Below are 6155 nucleotides of genomic sequence, written 5' to 3' on the forward strand. Positions count from 1 at the left end.
TACCGGCGAATATAAAGGTCAAAGGTCAACGTCAAAGGTCAAGAATCAAAGGTCAAGTGATGCGACACCATAGTGGAGGACATATGGTAAGACCTAAACCCACACTTGACCTCTGGCTCACTTGAAGGTCAACCGGCAACGCGCGGCCAAATCAGCTTTACCTAACATAGTGAAGCTTTCGCTTCAGAAATATCAACGTTTTTTTTTGTGGATCCGAATGGTGGAGTACTTCCAATGTACATGCACTAAAATTTGAATAATAAAGAGAAGATTAGCATGGCCCCTGCGAGAATGAGATCTAAAAAATGATTTTCTTTTCAGTGGACTGAGTTCAGTCACACTGCATACAGGTGAAACACAAAAGGCGCATATGTGCTGTGCGAAGTCAGTGCACGTTAAATATCCCCACATGGTCGAAATTTAGAAGACCTCCACCAGAGAAACTGGTGGTGGTAGCGGTTTTCTACTGAAATAATAGTAAAAAGGAACGACAAAATTTTTGCTAGCCACGGCATCTGCCATCGATAATAATAATTGATTTTTGGGGAAAGGAAATGGCGCAGTATCTGTCTCATATATCATTGGACACCTTAACCGCGCCGTAAGGGAAGGGATATAGGAGGGAGTGAAAGAAGAAAGGAAGAATAGGTACCGTAGTGGAGGGCTCCGGAATAATTTTGACCACCTGGGGATCTTTATTGTGCACTGACATCGCACAGCACACGGGCGCCTTAGCGTTTTTCCTCCATAAAAACGCAGCCGCCGCAGTCGGGTTCGAACCCGGGAACTCCGAATCAGTAGTCGAGCGCCCTAACCACTGAGCCACCGCGACGGGACTGCCATCGATCGATACCGAAGCACCTGAGCTGGGGCAGCGGAAATAAAGGATAGCAGGCAGAATGGAGAAATGAAATGAAAGAGGTGAGGGGACAGAAAGAGAGGATAGGGGCAGAAGTAATATGTACAAACTATTTACACAATAATAAATGTGTCCAGGCTGTGCGTGTGATTAGTTTATTTTAGAGCAATTAAATATCACACACGCACAGCACTGTGTTGGCTAAAACTGGAGTGGGGCGTCCAGTTATTAATCGTTCAAGGCAGAACTCGCGCAGCGTTCGGTCACTCCGTATAACTACCTGACGGAGAACAGACGGGACGTCAATCCCGTGTGTTCGAGGAATGCACAGAGGCTCACCAAAGTTCGCTCAAGACTGTGCGCACTGCCCAGCAGCCACAATAACGTCTTGAAGGAGTCTGCTAGTATGCCCTGCACCCTATAGGCCGCTAGCATATCGCGACGAGCATCGGCGAACGCTGCACAATGAAGGAGCAGGTGTTCTAGTGTTTCCACTGCACCGCATCCGTCACACACGTCACTCGTTGCGATTCCGTGACGCACCCGTCGTTCCCCGGGCCACACGCAGCCAATGCGCGCGCGGAGGATCATTGCACGTTGTGACCGTGTAAGTGCGCGACAGGCGGTGATACTGTCGATGCGGTCACCTCCTGCGATGCGTGGGTCGGGGTGCTGCTTTCGGAGATGGTCGTGGATGACCGCACGCACGTCCTCCAGCGCAAGGGGCATATCGCTGGCAGGTAGTTGGTGTGCAGTGGTTTCGAGGTCGTCAGCATCTTTGTTGCCGGCGATGCCGCAGTGACCGGGCACCCACTGTGCACGCACGGCGCATCCTCACTGCGGGATGCACTCGATGCGCGAGCGAATTTCCTGCACTAGTGGGGTACCGCGGCCGTTTGATTGCAGGCGGTTGAGGGCGGCGCGGGAGTCGCACAGCAAAGCACTCCTGGGCGGCGGAGGGCCGAGGGTGAGCAGCAGGTCCAGCCCGAGCCGGATCCCCTTCAACTCCGCAGTGGTGGAGGAGCCCAAGAAGGTTGCGTGTTCCTGGCTGTGCAATCGCAGGGCGGGGATGGGGGATGGTAGCCGCAGCAGCAAGGGAGAAGCCGTCGAGGAACACTGAGCCGTCGGTGTACACGAGGAGATGGTCCTGCAGCTCCTCATGTATGATGGCTCTGGCCAGTTGCTGCACAGCACAGAGGGGTGTGCTCCGCTTTCTAGCAATGCCGACGATCTCTCGCTGTACCTCAGAGGCAGCAGGCTAGGGCGCGCAGGAGCCGTAGGGGGGTGGGCCTTGTGTCAATTGCTAACACTCGAGCAGCGCCGCGCCAATTCGTGAGCGCTGGTGTGAGCGCATACGCTGCAGCAGCGAGCCACCGTCCGGTGCGCGGTGAAGCCGGTCGATGTGGTTCAGTACCCTGCGCGCTGCTTGCAGCTCAAGTGGCCACGCTCCTGCCTCGGTGCTGGAGCTCGAGTTTCTACCAGCACGGCTTGCGAACCGTGACGAGCGGCAGCGCAAAGAGCACCGCCCCTAAAGCTGCGGCATTGTATAGCCGCAGCGCGGCTTGCTGGGAGATGCCCTGGCCTCGAGCGGTGAGCATGTGCACGGCGTCGGTGATCCTGTTTATCTGCAGACAGGCCTTGGTCACTGCGGGGCAGAAGGAAACGCGCCAGTCGATGTACAGGCCAAGGTACCGCCCCGATTTACGCCAAGGAATCGGAGTCTCGTCCAATAACAGTGGCGCAAGGTGCGCGCGCGAGCGCGAAACGCAGGCCATGGCCACCGATTTGTCCGCGCTCAGCAACAGACCAAGGCCGCGCAAGCTGGCGTCGATTGCGGTCGGGGCTCCCTGAAGGCACCCCCGCACGCGGAACGCCTCGACCGGCGCTCCCCGGCACCACAGAGCTATGTTGTCTGCACATATGGACATGTACACATGGTGTCGGCCGCTCGCGGGGAGGGAGGCCGGCACCACCGACATGGCCACATTAAACTGAAATGGTGATAAGACAGAACCCTGCGTCACGCACACGTCCACCAGGCGAGACTTGTAGAGCTTACCCCCTACTCGTACGCTCATGGTGCGCCCGCCCAGGAAGCCGTGAACGTATCGCAAAAGGCGCCCGCTCACACTGGCCCCCTCAAGCACCGCGAGAATTGGTGTGCGGTGAACGTTGTCAAAAGCGCCCGAGACGTCCAGTAGTAGCAGCAGCGCAACCTGGTCTGCCGCTCTGGCATGCTCCAGCGCTGTAACAACGTCCGATATAGAATCAACCGTGCACCGCATCCCACGGAAACCCATCTGTTGCTCGTCAAACAAATCAGCCTCCACAGCCCGCTCGTTCAGACGCTGCAACGCCATATGCTCCATGAGCTTACCTGCCGCCGATGTTAATGCCACTGGCCGGTATCCGCTCAGCTCCGTAAGTGGGCGCACTGCCTTTCGGATGGGACAAACGACCGCGGTTCGCCAATCCTCCGGTAGCTCCCCGCTTTCCCACACCAGGTTTATCTGCTGCTGGAAGATCTGTCGTTGCTGCGCATCCAGGTTTCGCAGCATCTGGTATGTCACCCCGTCCGGTCCGGGCGTCGAGCGGCGGCGGCAGCGCTGAAGCGCATTGTTCAGTTCCGCCGCGGTGAACGGCGCATCACATGGACCTTCCAAGGCGACGTGCGAGGGACTGGCGTCGCTTCTGGGGCTCTCAGGAGCAGCTATGTTAGCTGCGTTTGCGGGGCTGGGCGGCGCGAATCGATCGGCAAACCGCTCTGCCAATTCTACAAAGCTGAGCCCGCTGAAGATTGCGAGGGCGGCCAGCGGTTGACGGTTTTCCTGTGGTTCGGTGATGCGCCGGAGGGTGTCAAACAGCCTCCGCGAGCTGAAATCTTCCTCCATCCTTTGGCATAGTGAAGCCCACTGCCGGGGTATAGCTTGATGGAGTGGCAGCGCGCTGCCGCGTCAAAGCGGTCGTAGACATTCCAGTCGGCGGCTCTGTCAGTCCGTCGCGCCCGTCGCTCTGCGCGATCTCTCTTCTCGCGCAGATTGAGCAGCTTCATATCAGGTGTGGGGTGCCCTGCCATTTCCTGTGCTCGTTGGGTGGCTGCGACAGCGCTTTGAACTAGACTTGAAAAGAAATCTGCGCCAGTGGCCGCGCCTCGTCGACCGCCCGCCTTAACGCACTCCAGTTGGTAATGGAGTAGGCCCGTTTGGGGCGCGCCTCCAACGCAGTGGGTTCAATTAGGATGGAGTAATGATCCGAGCCAAAGAGAGATGGTGATCGGCGCCATGTCGCCTTGATGCCTCTTGATGCGAAAGCAGCGTCGATGCAGGAGCTGGTTGTTCCGCGTCGCCGAAATGTGGGCTCGCCGGTGTTCAACGGGGTCAGTCCGAGCTGCGTTGCTGCGTCGTGCAGGTCCTCTCCACGCGCGGAGTGGCGCCGCACTGCCCCACGCACTATGGTGGGCATTAAAATCACCACAGATGATTTGGCGCGGGGCACAGCAGTAAGACACAGCACGAAAACACAGTGCGTTCCACGCGACAGCTGGACGCACATAAACACTGGCCACCGACGTGTCAACACCACCGACGCGCACTGACACCTCCACGCACTTCTGGGCGTCAGATATCACCGCCGCCGAGCCGACGACGGTGTGCTGGACGTCCCGCCGCACATATATCGCGCACCTTGATTTCCCGGGGCGATGAGATGTGACACAACAGGGCACTGCGGCACAGGTGGATTCCTCGCACGTGGTGGCGGAGTGGTAGGCAATTGAGCGAGGTAGCCGCATCTGGGGCTCCCCGTCATGTGAACGTACAGTCGGGGACAAAAGTCTCTGGACAACGCGTTCCACAAACGAAGCGGATAGCTCTGCTATTAGCCGGCAGTTGGAGACCACAATTACGAAGCTAAAACGACAAGATTGTTACTTTCACCTCCACAAATATTGTCTCCAGCTGCCGGATAATAGCACGACTATCGGCTTCGTTTGTGGAACACGTGGTCCACAGACTTTTGTCCCCGACTGTACGTATACGTCTCGTGCAGCGCGATAACTTCCGACGAATCCTGTGAGATGTGAACTCGCATGTCGGTGTACCGCGCCGCAAGTGAGAACACGTTCCAGTGCAGGATGGATGGTATGCAGGAGGGAGTCCAGCGGCTAGCCGTCATGCTGGCTTAACTGTGCGGGAGCATCCGCTGCTTCTAGGGAAGCCCGTTGTCCATCGGTGCCCTCTGGGAAAAGTGCGCTGAGGGCGCGCAACGCCAGCTTTAGGCGCGTGATCTCCGTGTCTCGTGCATCAGGGGGCTGACCATGAGAAGCGTCCGAAGGCTCGGGCCGCGCTGCACGGAACGCCGGGCAACCGGATCGCCGCTGCCGCAGCCGGCGCTGTCGTTGCTTCGGTGGCTGCTGCTGCTGAGGTGTTCACCTGACGGCCTGCGCATAAGAAAGCGCCCGCGGCGTCTGCCGATGTTGCTGGGTTGGAGCCGCTGTTTCAGCCTGGACGACGGCTCGGACAACCCGCCTGGACATCGGTACCATGTATTTGGCCTTTAAAGTGGCGACGTGAGGCTTTCGCTTCCAGTGCGGGCACGCTGGGGCAATGGCTGCGTACCGTCCCCCGCAGTTAATGCAGCGGGGCTTGCTAGCGCAGGTGCCAAGCTCGTGCGGCCCGCCGCAGCGCGTGTATCGGGCAGGAGCACGACACTCCTCAGTGGCATGCCCCAGGCTGGCGCACTTGGCACACTGAAGCGGCCGGGACGGCAGGGGCGGACCGCGAGCCTACGCTTGAATATAGTGATGAATATTAGGGGTGTCGGCGCCGCAAAACGGAGAGCGAGTGTGCTGCCTGACAGAGACGCCGACACCATCGGCACTGTTGACTCCGCCGCCGCTAGCAGCTCCTCCGTCGTCCTGTGCCCGTCCACACCGAAGACCAGGCCGCATTTTTGGTTCCGAGGAGGAGGCTCCTTGGCGCAGACAGGAACGCCGTGAATGATGGCTGTGGCTAGCAGAGCCTGTAGAGCACCGCTGCTGCCCGCGTCCACTGCTACCACATTCCGCCGCATATTTGCTCGGACGGCGAGGACGCCCGGGCGGGATCTGATCTCCTCGGCCAACTCCCAGCCCTGTACCCTGGTGAAGGCGATGCCCCCGTTCGCCGGCGCATTGCTGCGGCGCGCCGCGGTGTTGGGCGCGCTCGCTGCCAGCAGACGAAGCCCCAGCCGCAGCTTGATCTCGTGCGGCGGGATTTGGTGAGGTCGCACCCGGCTTTCTTCCGGACGCCGTCGCCCC

The 6155-nt window shown here is 58.9% G+C and overlaps 1 pseudogene; it reads left to right on the forward strand.

Annotated features, from left to right (window-relative positions):
* Positions 1-225: 225 nt before the first annotated feature.
* On the forward strand, positions 226-318 carry LOC144108922 (U6 spliceosomal RNA; annotated as a pseudogene).
* Positions 319-6155: the final 5837 nt, after the last annotated feature.

This window comes from Amblyomma americanum, chromosome 10 (assembly GCF_052857255.1).
Source record: "Amblyomma americanum isolate KBUSLIRL-KWMA chromosome 10, ASM5285725v1, whole genome shotgun sequence".
Taxonomy (NCBI): domain Eukaryota; kingdom Metazoa; phylum Arthropoda; class Arachnida; order Ixodida; family Ixodidae; genus Amblyomma; species Amblyomma americanum.